Source organism: Phyllobates terribilis, unplaced genomic scaffold, assembly GCF_046119375.1.
Source record: "Phyllobates terribilis strain yellow unplaced genomic scaffold, ASM4611937v1 Scaffold_4__5_contigs__length_816908805, whole genome shotgun sequence".
NCBI classification, from domain to species: domain Eukaryota; kingdom Metazoa; phylum Chordata; class Amphibia; order Anura; family Dendrobatidae; genus Phyllobates; species Phyllobates terribilis.
The window spans coordinates 226,488,955-226,508,308 of NW_027362764.1; positions in this window are offsets into that span (position 1 = coordinate 226,488,955).

Sequence of the window (19,354 nt, forward strand, 5' to 3'; positions counted from 1 at the left end):
CAGATTACATAATCAGTTGATTATGACATCATCAGATGACATCATCAGTTGATGATGACATCATAAGATGACATCAGTTGATTATGACATCATCTGACATCATCGGATGACATCATCAGTTGAATATGACATCATCAGATGACATTATCAGTTGATTATGACATCATCATATAACATGATCAGATAACATCATCAGATGACATCATCAGTTGATTATGATATCAGATGACAACATCAGATGACATCATCAGTTAATTGTGACATCAACATATGTCATCATCATATTTCATCATCAGTTGATTATGACATTATGAGATGACATCATCAGTTCATTATGACATCATCAGATGACATCATCAGTTAGTTATGATATCATCAAATAATATCAGATTACATCATTGGTTGATTATGACATCATCAGATGACATAATCAGTATATTATGACATCATCAGATGACATCAGATGACCTCATCATTTGATTATGACATCATCAGATGACATAATCAGATGACATCATCAGGTGATTATGACATCATTAGATGACATCATCAGTTGATTATGACATAATCAAATGACTTCATCAGTTGATTATGACATCATCAGATGATATCATCAGATGACATCATCAGTTGATTATGACATCATCAGATGATATCATCAGTTGATTATGACGTCATCAGATGACATCAGTTGATTCTGACATCATCAGATGACATCATCAGATGATTATAACATCATCAGTTGATTATGACATCATCAGATGACATCATCTGTTGATTATGACATTATCAGATGACATCATCAGATGACATCATCAGATGACATCATCAGTTGATAATGACATCATCATATGACATAATCAGAAGACATCATCAGTTGATTGTGACATCATCAGATGACATCATCAGTTGAGTATGACATCATTAAATTACATCATGAGATGACATAATCAGTTGATGATGACATCATCAGGTGACATCATCAGATGGCATAATCAGTTGATTATGACATCATCAGATGACATAATCAGATGACATCATCAGATGAATATGACATCATCAGATGACATCATCAGTTGATTATGACAACATCAGATGACATCATCAGTTGATTATGACATCATCAGTTGATTATGACATCGTTAGATGACATCATCTGTTAATTATGACATTATCAGATGACATCATCAGATGACATCATCACTTGATTATGACATCAGATGACATCATCAGATGACATCATCAGTTGATTATGACATCATCATATGTCATCATCAGATGACATCATCAGTTGATAATGACATCATCAGATGACATCATCAGATGATTATGACATCATCAGATGATATCATCAGTTGATTATGACATCATCAGTTGATTATGACATCATCAGATGACATCATCTGTTGATTATGACATTATCAGATGACATCATCAGATGACATCATCAGATGACATCATCAGTTGATTATGACATCATTAGATGACATCATCTGTTGATTATGAAATTATCAGATGACATAATCAGATAACATCATCAGTTGATTATGACATCAGTTGACATCATCAGATGACATCATCAATTGATTATGACATCAACATATGTCATCATCAGATGACATCATCAGTTGATGATGACTCATCAGATGACATAATCAGTTGATTATGACATCATCAGATGACATCATCAGTTGATTATAACAACATCAGATGACATCATCAGATGACATCATCAGATGACATCATTAGTTGATTATGACATCATCAGATGACAACATCAGTTGATTATGACATCATCAGATGACATCATCAGATGACATCATCAGTTGAGTATGACATCATTAAATTACATCATGAGATGACATAATCAATTGATGATGACATCATCAGGTGACATTATTAGATGACATAATCAGTTGATTATGACATCATCAGATGACATCAGTTGATTATGACATCATCAAATGACATCATCGGATGACATCATCAGTTGATTATGACATCATCAAATAATATCAGATTACATCATTGGTTGATTATGACATCATCAGATGACATAATCAGTATATTATGACATCATCAGATGACATCAGATGACCTCATCATTTGATTATGACATCATCAGATTACATCATCAGATGACATCATCAGGTGATTATGACATCATTAGATGACATCATCAGTTGATTATGACATCATCAAATGACTTCATGAGTTGATTATGACATCATCAGATGATATAATCAGATGACATCATCAGTTGATTATGACATCATCAGATGATATCATCAGTTGATTATGACATGATCGGATGAAATCATCAGATGACATCATCAGTTGATTATGACATCAGATGACATCATCAGATGACATCATCAATTGATTATGACATCATCATCTGTCATCATCAGATGACATCATCAGTTGAGTATGACATCATCAGTTGATTATGACATCATCAGATGACATTATCAGATGACATCATCAGTTGATTATGACATCATCAGATGACATCATCAGTTGATTATGACATCATCAGATGATACCATCAGTTGATTATGACATCATCAGTTGATTATGACATCATGAGATGACATCATCTGCTGATTATGACATTGTCAGATTACGTCATCAGATGACATCATCAGATGACATCATCAGTTTATTATGACATCCGATAACATCATCAGATGACATCATCAGTTGATTTTGACATCATCATATGACATCATCAGTTGATTATGACATCATCAGATGACATCATAAATTGATTATGACATCATCAGATGACATCATCAGTTAATTATGACATCATCAGATGGCATCATCAGTTGATTGTGACATCATCAGATTACATCATCAGATGACATCATAAGTTGATTATGACATCATCAGATGACATCATCATTTGATCATGACATCATCAGATGACATCATCATTTTATTATGACAACATTAGATGTCATCATCAGATGACATCATCAGAAGATTATGACATCATCAGATGACATCATCAGTTGATTATGATGTAATCAGATGACATCATCAGTTGATTATGACATAATCAAACATCATTAGTTGACTATGACATCATCATGTAACATTGTCAGATGACATCTTCAGATGACATCATCAGTTGATTATGAAATTAGATGACAACATCAGATGACATCATCAGTTAATTTTGACATCATCATATGTCATCATCAGATGACATCATCAGTTGATCATGAAATCATCAGATGACATCATCAGTTGATTATAACATCAGATGACATCATCATATGACATCATCATATGACATCATTAGTTGATTATGACATCATCAAATTACATCTTCAGTTGATTATGACATCATCAGATGACATAATCAGTTGTTTATGACATCATCAGATGAACTCATCATATGACATCATCAGTTGATTATGACATCATCAGATTACACTATCAGTTGCTTATGACATCATCAGATGACATCATCAGATGACATCATCAGTTGATTATGACATCATCAGACGACATAATCAGTTGATTATGACATCATCATATAACATGATCAGATGACATCATCAGATGACATCATCAGTTGATTATGACATCAGATGACAACATCAGATGACATCATCAGTTAATTATGACATCAACATATGTCATCATCAGATGACATCATCAGTTGATGATGACTCATCAGATGACATCATCAGTTGATTATGACATCATCAGATGACATCATCAGATGACATCATCAGTTGATAATGACATCATCATATGACATAATCTGAAGACATCATCAGTTGATTGTGACATCATCAGATGATATCATCAGATGACATCATCAGTTGAATAAGACGTCATCAGATGACATAATCAGTTGATTATGACATCATCATATAACATCATCAGATGACATCATCAGATGACATCATCAGTTGATTTTGACATCAGATGACAACATCACATGACAACATCAGTTAATTATGACATCATCATATGTCATCATCAGTTGATTATGACATCATCAGATGACATCATCAGTTGATTATGACATCATCAGATGACATGATCAGTTGATTGAACAACATCAGATGACATCATCAGTTGATTATGACATCATCAGATGACATCATCAGTTGATTATGACATCATCAGATGACAACATCAGATGACATCATCATTTGATCATGACATCTTCAGATGACATCATCATTTTATTATGTCATCAGATGACATCAGATGACATCATCAGTTGATTATAACATCATCAGATGACATCATCAGTTGATTATGACGTCATCAGGTGACATCATCAGTTGATTATGACATCATCAGATGAAAACATCAGTTTATTATGACATCATCAGATGACATCATCAGTTGATGATGACATCATCAGGTGACATTATCAGTTGATGATGACATCATCAGATGACATCAATTGATTATGACATCATCAAATGACATCATCAGATGACATCATCAGTTGATTATGACATCATCAGATGACATAATCAGTTGATTATGACATCATCATAAACATGATCAGATGACATCATCAGATGACATCATCAGTTGTTTATGACATCAGATGACAACATCAGTTGATGATGACTCATCAGATGACATCATCAGTTGATTATGACATCATCAGATGACATCATCAGTTGATTATAACGACATCAGATTACATCATCAGATGACATCATCAGATGACATCATTAGTTGATTATGACATCATCAGATGACAACATCAGTTGATTATGACATCATCAGATGACATCATCAGATGACATCATCAGTTGAGTATGACATCATTAAATTACATCATGAGATGACATAATCAGTTGATGATGACATCATCAGGTGACATCATCAGATGGCATAATCAGTTGATTATGACATCATCAGATGACATAATCAGATGACATCATCAGATGAATATGACATCATCAGATGACATCATCAGTTGATTATGACAACATCAGATGACATCATCAGTTGATTATGACATCATCAGTTGATTATGACATCGTTAGATGACATCATCTGTTAATTATGACATTATCAGATGACATCATCAGATGACATCATCACTTGATTATGACATCAGATGACATCATCAGATGACATCATCAGTTGATTATGACATCATCATATGTCATCATCAGATGACATCATCAGTTGATAATGACATCATCAGATGACATCATCAGATGATTATGACATCATCAGATGATATCATCAGTTGATTATGACATCATCAGTTGATTATGACATCATCAGATGGCATCATCTGTTGATTATGACATTATCAGATGACATCATCAGATGACATCATCAGATGACATCATCAGTTGATTATGACATCATTATATGACATCATCTGTTGATTATGAAATTATCAGATGACATAATCAGATAACATCATCAGTTGATTATGACATCAGTTGACATCATCAGATGACATCATCAATTGATTATGACATCAACATATGTCATCATCAGATGACATCATCAGTTGATGATGACTCATCAGATGACATCATCAGTTGATTATGACATCATCAGATGACATCATCAGTTGATTATAACAACATCAGATGACATCATCAGATGACATCATCAGATGACATCATTAGTTGATTATGACATCATCAGATGACAACATCAGTTGATTATGACATCATCAGATGACATCATCAGATGACATCATCAGTTGAGTATGACATCATTAAATTACATCATGAGATGACAATCAATTGATGATGACATCATCAGGTGACATTATCAGATGACATAATCAGTTGATTATGACATCATCAGATGACATCAGTTGATTATGACATCATCAAATGACATCATCGGATGACATCATCAGTTGATTATGACATCATCAAATAATATCAGATTACATCATTGGTTGATTATGACATCATCAGATGACATAATCAGTATATTATGACATCATCAGATGACATCAGATGACCTCATCATTTGATTATGACATCATCAGATACATCATCAGATGACATCATCAGGTGATTATGACATCATTAGATGACATCATCAGTTGATTATGACATCATCAAATGACTTCATGAGTTGATTATGACATCATCAGATGATATAATCAGATGACATCATCAGTTGATTATGACATGATCGGATGAAATCATCAGATGACATCATCAGTTGATTTTGACATCAGATGACATCATCAGATGACATCATCAATTGATTATGACATCATCATCTGTCATCATCAGATGACATCATCAGTTGAGTATGACATCATCAGTTGATTATGACATCATCAGATGACATTATCAGATGACATCATCAGTTGATGATGACATCATCAGATGACATCATCAGTTGATTATGACATCATCAGATGATACCATCAGTTGATTATGACATCATCAGTTGATTATGACATCATGAGATGACATCATCTGCTGATTATGACATTGTCAGATTACGTCATCAGATGAGATCATCAGATGACATCATCAGTTTATTATGACATCCGATAACATCATCAGATGACATCATCAGTTGATTTTGACATCATCATATGACATCATCAGTTGATTATGACATCATCAGATGACATCATAAATTGATTATGACATCATCAGATGACATCATCAGTTAATTATGACATCATCAGATGGCATCATCAGTTGATTATGACATCATCAGATTACATCATCAGTTGATTGTGACATCATCAGATGACATCATCAGATGACATCATAAGTTGATTATGACATCATCAGATGACATCATCATTTGATCATGACATCATCAGATGACATCATCATTTTATTATGACAACATTAGATGTCATCATCAGATGACATCATCAGAAGATTATGACATCATCAGATGACATCATCAGTTGATTATGATGTAATCAGATGACATCATCAGTTGATTATGACATAATCAGACATCATTAGTTGACTATGACATCATCATGTAACATTGTCAGATGACATCATCAGATGACATCATCAGTTGATTATGAAATTAGATGACAACATCAGAAGACATCATCAGTTAATTTTGACATCATCATATGTTATCATCAGATGACATCATCAGTTGATCATGACATCATCAGATGACATCATCAGTTGATTATAAGATCAGATGACATCATCATATGACATCATCATATGACATCATTAGTTGATTATGACATCATCAAATTACATCTTCAGTTGATTATGACATCATCAGATGACATAATCAGTTGTTTATGACATCATCAGATGAACTCATCATATGACATCATCAGTTGATTATGACATCATCAGATTACACTATCAGTTGCTTATGACATCATCAGATGACATCATCAGATGACATAATCAGTTGATTATGACATCATCAGACGACATAATCAGTTGATTATGACATCATCATATAACATGATCAGATGACATCATCAGATGACATCATCAGTTGATTATGACATCAGATGACAACATCAGATGACATCATCAGTTAATTGTGATATCAACATATGTCATCATCAGATGACATCATCAGTTGATGATGACTCATCAGATGACATCATCAGTTGATTATGACATCATCAGATGACATCATCAGTTGATTAAAACAACATTAGATGACATCATCAGATGACATCAACAGATGACATCATTAGTTGATTATGACATCATCAGATGACAACATCAGTTGATTATGACATCATCAGATGACATCATCAGATGACATCATCAGTTGAGTATGACATCATTAAATGACATCATGAGATGACATAATCAGTTGATGATGACATCATCAGGTGACATCATCAGATTACATAATCAGTTGATTATGACATCATCAGATGACATCATCAGTTGATGATGACATCATCAGATGACATCAGTTGATTATGACATCATCAAATGACATCATCGGATGACATCATCAGTTGAATATGACATCATCAGATGACATTATCAGTTGATTATGACATCATCATATAACATGATCAGATAACATCATCAGATGACATCATCAGTTGACTATGATATCAGATGACAACATCAGATGACATCATCAGTTAATTGTGACATCAACATATGTCATCATCATATTTCATCATCAGTTGATTATGACATTATGAGATGACATCATCAGTTCATTATGACATCATCAGATGACATCATCAGTTGGTTATGACATCATCAAATAATATCAGATTACATCATTGGTTGATTATGACATCATCAGATGACATAATCAGTATATTATGACATCATCAGATGACATCAGATGACCTCATCATTTGATTATGACATCATCAGATGACATCATCAGATGACATCATCAGGTGATTATGACATCATTAGATGACATCATCAGTTGATTATGACATAATCAAATGACTTCATCAGTTGATTATGACATCATCAGATGATATCATCAGATGACATCATCAGTTGATTATGACATCATCAGATGATATCATCAGTTGATTATGACGTCATCAGATGACATCAGTTGATTATGACATCATCAGATGACATCATCAGTTGATTATAACATCATCAGTTGATTATGACATCATCAGATGACATCATCTGTTGATTATGACATTATCAGATGACATCATCAGATGACATCATTAGATGACATCATCAGTTGATAATGACATCATCATATGACATAATCAGAAGACATCATCAGTTGATTGTGACATCATCAGATGATATCATCAGTTGAGTATGACATCATTAAATTACATCATGAGATGACATAATCAGTTGATGATGACATCATCAGGTGACATCATCAGATGGCATAATCAGTTGATTATGACATCATCAGATGACATAATCAGATGACATCATCAGATGAATATGACATCATCAGATGACATCATCAGTTGATTATGACAACATCAGATGACATCATCAGTTGATTATGACATGATCAGTTGATTATGACATCGTTAGATGACATCATCTGTTAATTATGACATTATCAGATGACATCATCAGATGACATCATCACTTGATTATGACATCAGATGACATCATCAGATGACATCATCAGTTGATTATGACTTCATCATATGTCATCATCAGATGACATCATCAGTTGATAATGACATCATCAGATGACATCATCAGATGATTATGACATCATCAGATGATATCATCAGTTGATTATGACATCATCAGTTGATTATGACATCATCAGATGACATCATCTGTTGATTATGACATTATCAGATGACATCATCAGATGACATCATCAGATGACATCATCAGTTGATTATGACATCATTAGATGACATCATCTGTTGATTATGAATTATCAGATGACATAATCAGATAACATCATCAGTTGATTATGACATCAGTTGACATCATCAGATGACATCATCAATTGATTATGACATCAACATATGTCATCATCAGATGACATCATCAGATGACATCATCAGTTGATTTTGACATCAGATGACAACATCACATGACAACATCAGTTAATTATGACATCATCATATGTCATCATCAGTTGATTATGACATCATCAGATGACATCATCAGTTGATTATGACATCATCAGATGACATGGTCAGTTGATTGAACAACATCAGATGACATCATCAGTTGATTATGACATCATCAGATGACATCATCAGTTGATTATGACATCATCAGATGACAACATCAGATGACATCATCATTTGATCATGACATCTTCAGATGACATCATCATTTTATTATGACGTCATCAGATGACATCAGATGACATCATCAGTTGATTATAACATCATCAGATGACATCATCAGTTGATTATGACGTCATCAGGTGACATCATCAGTTGATTATGACATCATTAAATTACATCATGAGATGACATAATCAGTTGATTATGACATCATCAGATGAAAACATCAGTTTATTATGACATCATCAGATGACATCATCAGTTGATGATGACTCATCAGATGACATCATCCGTTGATTATGACATCATCAGATGACATCATCAGATGACATCATCAGTTGATAATGACATCATCATATGACATAATCTGAAGACATCATCAGTTGATTGTGACATCATCAGATGATATCATCAGATGACATCATCAGTTGAATAAGACGTCATCAGATGACATAATCAGTTGATTATGACATCATCATATAACATCATCAGATGACATCATCAGATGACATCATCAGTTGATTTTGACATCAGATGACAACATCACATGACAACATCAGTTAATTATGACATCATCATATGTCATCATCAGTTGATTATGACATCATCAGATGACATCATCAGTTGATTATGACATCATCAGATGACATGATCAGTTGATTGAACAACATCAGATGACATCATCAGTTGATTATGACATCATCAGATGACATCATCAGTTGATTATGACATCATCAGATGACAACATCAGATGACATCATCATTTGATCATGACATCTTCAGATGACATCATCATTTTATTATGACGTCATCAGATGACATCAGATGACATCATCAGTTGATTATAACATCATCAGATGACATCATCAGTTGATTATGACGTCATCAGGTGACATCATCAGTTGATTATGACATCATTAAATTACATCATGAGATGACATAATCAGTTGATTATGACATCATCAGATGAAAACATCAGTTTATTATGACATCATCAGATGACATCATCAGTTGATGATGACATCATCAGGTGACATCATCAGTTGATGATGACATCATCAGTTGATTATGACATAATCAGATGACATCAATTGATTATGACATCATCAAATGACATCATCAGATGACATCATCAGTTGATTATGACATCATCAGATGACATAATCAGTTGATTATGACATCATCATATAACATGATCAGATGACATCATCAGATGACATCATCAGTTGATTATGACATCAGATGACAACATCAGTTGATGATGACTCATCAGATGACATCATCAGTTGATTATGACATCATCAGATGACATCATCAGTTGATTATAACGACATCAGATGACATCATCAGATGACATCATCAGATGACATCATTAGTTGATTATGACATCATCAGATGACAACATGAGTTGATTATGACATCATCAGATGACATCATCAGATGACATCATCAGTTGAGTATGACATCATTAAATTACATCATGAGATGACATAATCAGTTGATGATGACATCATCAGGTGACATCATCAGATGGCATAATCAGTTGATTATGACATCATCAGATGACATAATCAGATGACATCATCAGATGAATATGACATCATCAGATGACATCATCAGTTGATTATGACAACATCAGATGACATCATCAGTTGATTATGACATCATCAGTTGATTATGACATCGTTAGATGACATCATCTGTTAATTATGACATTATCAGATGACATCATCAGATGACATCATCACTTGATTATGACATCAGATGACATCATCAGATGACATCATCAGTTGATTATGACTTCATCATATGTCATCATCAGATGACATCATCAGTTGATAATGACATCATCAGATGACATCATCAGATGATTATGACATCATCAGATGATATCATCAGTTGATTATGACATCATCAGTTGATTATGACATCATCAGATGACATCATCTGTTGATTATGACATTATCAGATGACATCATCAGATGACATCATCAGATGACATCATCAGTTGATTATGACATCATTAGATGACATCATCTGTTGATTATGAAATTATCAGATGACATAATCAGATAACATCATCAGTTGATTATGACATCAGTTGACATCATCAGATGACATCATCAATTGATTATGACATCATCAGGTGACATTATCAGATGACATAATCAGTTGATTATGACATCATCAGATGACATCAGTTGATTATGACATCATCAAATGACATCATCGGATGACATCATCAGTTGATTATGACATCATCAAATAATATCAGATTACATCATTGGTTGATTATGACATCATCAGATGACATAATCAGTATATTATGACATCATCATATGACATCAGATGACCTCATCATTTGATTATGACATCATCAGATTACATCATCATATGACATCATCAGGTGATTATGACATCATTAGATGACATCATCAGTTGATTATGACATCATCAAATGACTTCATGAGTTGATTATGACATCATCAGATGATATAATCAGATGACATCATCAGTTGATTATGACATCATCAGATGATATCATCAGTTGATTATGACATGATCGGATGAAATCATCAGATGACATCATCAGTTGATTTTGACATCAGATGACATCATCAGATGACATCATCAATTGATTATGACATCATCATCTGTCATCATCAGATGACATCATCAGTTGATTATGACATCATCAGATGATACCATCAGTTGATTATAACATCATCAGTTGATTATGACATCATGAGATGACATCATCTGCTGAGTATGACATTGTCAGATTACGTCATCAGATGAGATCATCAGATGACATCATCAGTTTATTATGACATCCGATAACATCATCAGATGACATCATCAGTTGATTTTGACATCATCATATGACATCATCAGTTGATTATGACATCATCAGATGACATCATAAATTGATTATGACATCATCAGATGACATCATCAGTTAATTATGACATCATCAGATGGCATCATCAGTTGATTATGACATCATCAGATTACATCATCAGTTGATTGTGACATCATCAGATTACATCATCAGATGACATCATAAGTTGATTATGACATCATCAGATGACATCATCATTTGATCATGACATCATCAGATGACATCATCATTTTATTATGACAACATTAGATGTCATCATCAGATGACATCATCAGAAGATTATGACATCATCAGATGACATCATCAGTTGATTATGATGTAATCAGATGACATCATCAGTTGATTATGACATAATCAGACATCATTAGTTGACTATGACATCATCATGTAACATTGTCAGATGACATCATCAGATGACATCATCAGTTGATTATGAAATTAGATGACAACATCAGATGATATCATCAGTTAATTTTGACATCATCATATGTCATCATCAGATGACATCATCAGTTGATCATGACATCATCAGATGACATCATCAGTTGATTATAACATCAGATGACATCATCATATGACATCATGATATGACATCATTAGTTGATTATGACATCATCAAATTACATCTTCAGTTGATTATGACATCATCAGATGACATAATCAGTTGTTTATGACATCATCAGATGAACTCATCATATGACATCATCAGTTGATTATGACATCATCAGATTACACTATCAGTTGCTTATGACATCATCAGATGACATCATCAGATGACATCATCAGTTGATTATGACATCATCAGACGACATAATCAGTTGATTATGACATCATCATATAACATGATCAGATGACATCATCAGATGACATCATCAGTTGATTATGACATCAGATGACAACATCAGATGACATCATCAGTTAATTATGATATCAACATATGTCATCATCAGATGACATCATCAGATGACATCATCAGATGACATCATTAGTTGATTATGACATCATCAGATGACAACATCAGTTGATTATGACATCATCAGATGACATCATCAGATGACATCATCAGTTGAGTATGACATCATTAAATTACATCATGAGATGACATAATCAGTTGATGATGACATCATCAGGTGACATCATCAGATTACATAATCAGTTGATTATGACATCATCAGATGACATCATCAGTTGATGATGACATCATCAGATGACATCAGTTGATTATGACATCATCAAATGACATCATCGGATGACATCATCAGTTGAATATGACATCATCAGATGACATTATCAGTTGATTATGACATCATCATATAACATGATCAGATAACATGATCAGATGACATCATCAGTTGATTATGATATCAGATGACAACATCAGATGACATCATCAGTTAATTGTGACATCAACATATGTCATCATCATATTTCATCATCAGTTGATTATGACATTATGAGATGACATCATCAGTTCATTATGACATCATCAGATGACATCATCAGTTGGTTATGACATCATCAAATAATATCAGATTACATCATTGGTTGATTATGACATCATCAGATGACATAATCAGTATATTATGACATCATCAGATGACATCAGATGACCTCATCATTTGATTATGACATCATCAGATGACATCATCAGATGACATCATCAGGTGATTATGACATCATTAGATGACATCATCAGTTGATTATGACATAATCAAATGACTTCATCAGTTGATTATGACATCATCAGATGATATCATCAGATGACATCATCAGTTGATTATGACATCATCAGATGATATCATCAGTTGATTATGACATCATCAGATGACATCAGTTGATTATGACATCATCAGATGACATCATCAGTTGATTATAACATCATCAGTTGATTATGACATCATCAGATGACATCATCTGTTGATTATGACATTATCAGATGACATCATCAGATGACATCATCAGATGACATCATCAGTTGATAATGACATCATCATATGACATAATCAGAAGACATCATCAGTTGATTGTGACATCATCAGATGATATCATCAGATGACATCATCAGTTGAATAAGACGTCATCAGATGACATAATCAGTTGATTATGACATCATCATATAACATCATCAGATGACATCATCAGATGACATCATCAGTTGATTTTGACATCAGATGACAACATCACATGGCATCATCAGTTAATTATGACATCAACATATGTCATCATCAGTTGATTAAGACATCATCAGATGACATCATCAGTTGATTATGACATCATCAGATGACATCATCAGTTGATTGAACAACATCAGATGACATCATCAGATGACATCATCAGTTGATTATGACATCATCAGATGACATCATCAGTTGATTATGACATCATCAGATGACAACATCAGATGACATCATCATTTGATCATGACATCTTCAGATGACATCATCATTTTATTATGACATCATCAGATGACATCAGATGACATCATCAGTTGATTATAACATCATCAGATGACATCATCAGTTGATTATGACGTCATCAGTTGACATCATCAGTTGATTATGACATCATTAAATTACATCATGAGATGATATAATCAGTTGATTATGACATGATCAGATGAAAACATCAGTTTATTATGACATCATCAGATGACATCATCAGTTGATGATGACATCATCAGGTGACATCATCATCAGTTGATTATGACATAATCAGATGACATCAGTCGATTATGACATCATCAAATGACATCATCAGATGACATCATCAGTTGATTATGACATCATCAGATGACATAATCAGTTGATTATGACATCATCATATAACATGATCAGATGACATCATCAGATGACATCATCAGTTGATTATGACATCAGATGACAACATCAGATGACATCATCAGTTAATTATGACATCAACATATGTCATCATCAGATGACATCATCAGTTGATGATGACTCATCAGATGACATCATCAGTTAATTATGACATCATCAGATGACATCATCAGTTGATTATAACGACATCAGATGACATCATCAGATGACATCATCAGATGACATCATTAGTTGATTATGACATCATCAGATGACAACATCAGTTGATTATGACATCATCAGATGACATCATCAGATGACATCATCAGTTGAGTATGACATCATTAAATTACATCATGAGATGACATAATCAGTTGATGATGACATCATCAGGTGACATCATCAGATTGCATAATCAGTTGATTATGACATCATCAGATGACATCATCAGTTGATGATGACATCATCAGATGACATCAGTTGATTATGACATCATCAAATGACATCATCGGATGACATCATCAGTTGAATATGATATCATCAGATGACATCATCAGTTGATTATGACATCATCATATAACATGATCAGATAACATCATCAGATGACATCATCAGTTGATTATGATATCAGATGACAACATCAGATGACATCATCAGTTAATTGTGACATCAACATATGTCATGATCATATGTCATCATCAGTTGATTATGACATTATGAGATGACATCATCAGTTCATTATGACATCATCAGATGACATCATCAGTTGATTATGACATCATCAAATAATATCAGATTACATCATTGGTTGTTTATGACATCATCAGATGACATCATCAGTATATTATGACATCATCAGATGACATCAGATGACCTCATCATTTGATTATGACATCATCAGATGACATCATCAGATGACATCATCAGGTGATTATGACATCATTAGATGACATCATCAGTTGATTATGACATCATCAAATGACTTCATCAGTTGATTATGACATCATCAGATGATATAATCAGATGACATCATCAGTTGATTATGACATCATCAGATGATATCATCAGTTGATTATGACATGATCCGATGATATCATCAGATGACATCATCAGTTGATTATGACATCACCAGATGACATCATCATTTGATTATGATGTCAACAGATGACATCAGCAGTTGATTATGACATCATCACGTGATTATGAAATCATTAGATGACATCATCAGAAGATGTCATCAGTTGATTATGACATCATCAGATGACACTATCATTTGCTTATGACATCATCATATAACATCATCAGATGACATCATCAGATGTCATCAGTTGATTATGATATCAGATGACAACATCAGAAGACATCATCAGTTAATGATGACATCATCATATGTCATCATCATATGTCATCATCAGGTGATTATGACATCATCAGATGACGTCATCAGTTCATTATGACATCATCAGATGACATCATCAGTTCACTATGACATCATCAAATAATATCATCAGATGACATCATCAGTTGATGATGACATCATTAGGTGACATCATCAGATGACATAACCAGTTGATTATGACATCATCAGTTGATTATGACATTATCAGATGACATCAGTTGATTATGACATCATCAAATGACATCATCGGATGACAACATCAGGTGATTATGACATCATTAGATGACATCATCAGTTAATTATGACATCATCAAATGACTTCATCAGTTGATTATGACATCATCAGATGATATCATCATATGACATCATCAGTTGATTATGACATCATCGGATGCCATCATCAGTTGATTATGACATGATCCGATGAAATCATCAGATGACATCATCAGTTGATTATGACATCATCGGATGACATCATCAGTTGATTATGACATCATCAGATGATATCATCAGTTGATTATGACATCATCAGATGACATCGTCAGTTGATTATGACATCATCAGATGACATCAACAGTTGATTATGACATCATCAGTTGATTATGACATCACCAGATGACATCATCATTTGATTATGATGTCATCAGATAACATCAGCAGTTGATTATGACATCATCACGTGATTATGAAATCATTAGATGACATCATCAGAAGACATCATCAGTTGATTATGACATCATCAGATGACATCATAAGTTGATTATGACATCATCAGATAACATCATTGGTTGATTATGACATCATCAGATGACATCATCAGATGACATCATCAGATGACATCATCAGTTGATTATGACATCATCAGATGACATCATCAATTGATTATGACATGATCCGATGGCATCATGAGATGACATCATCAGTTCATTATGACATCATCAGATGACTACATCATTTTATTATGACATCATCAGATGACATCATCAGATGACATCATCAGTTGTTTATGACATCAGATGACATCATCAGTTGATTATGACATCATCAGATTACATCATCAGATGACATCATCAGTTGATTATGACATCATCAGATGACACTATCATTTGATTATGACATCATCATATAACATCATCAGATGACATCATCAGATGACATCAGTTGATTATGACATCAGATGACAACATCAGAAGACATCATCAGTTAATTATGACATCATCATATGTCATCATCATATGTCATCATCAGGTGATTATGACATCATCAGATGACGTCATCAGTTCATTATGACATCATCAGATGACATCATCAGTTCACTATGACATCATCAAATAATATCAGATTACATCATTGGTTGATTATGACATCATCAGATGACATAATCAGTATATTATGACATCATCAGATGACATCAGATGACCTCATCATTTGATTATGACATCATCATATGACATCATCATATGACATCATAAGGTGATTATGACATCATTAGATGACATCATCAGTTGATTATGACATCATCAGATGATACCATCAGTTGATTATGACATCATCAGTTGATTATGACATCATGAGATGACATCATCTGCTGATTATGACATTGTCAGATTACGTCATCAGATGAGATCATCAGATGACATCATCAGTTTATTATGACATCCAATAACATCATCAGATGACATCATCAGTTGATTTTGACATCATCATATGACATCATCAGTTGATTATGACATCATCAGATGACATCATAAATTGATTATGACATCATCAGATGACATCATCAGTTAATTATGACATCATCAGATGGCATCATCAGTTGATTATGACATCATCAGATTACATCATCAGTTGATTGTGACATCATCAGATTACATCAACAGATGACATCATAAGTTGATTATGACATCATCAGATGACATCATCATTTGATCATGACATCATCAGATGACATCATCATTTTATTATGACATTAGATGTCATCATCAGATGACATCATCAGAAGATTATGACATCATCAGATGACATCATCAGTTGATTATGATGTAATCAGATGACATCATCAGTTGATTATGACATAATCAGACATCATTAGTTGACTATGACATCATCATGTAACATTGTCAGATGACATCATCAGATGACATCATCAGTTGATTATGAAATTAGATGACAACATCAGATGACATCATCAGTTAATTTTGACATCATCATATGTCATCATCAGATGACATCATCAGTTGATCATGACATCATCAGATGACATCATCAGTTGATTATAACATCAGATGACATCATCATATGACATCATCATATGACATCATCATATGACATCATTCGTTGATTATGACATCATCAAATTACATCTTCAGTTGATTATGACATCATCAGATGACATAATCAGTTGTTTATGACATCATCAGATGAACTCATCATATGACATCATCAGTTGATTATGACATCATCAGATTACACTATCAGTTGCTTATGACATCATCAGATGACATCATCAGATGACATCATCAGATGACATCATC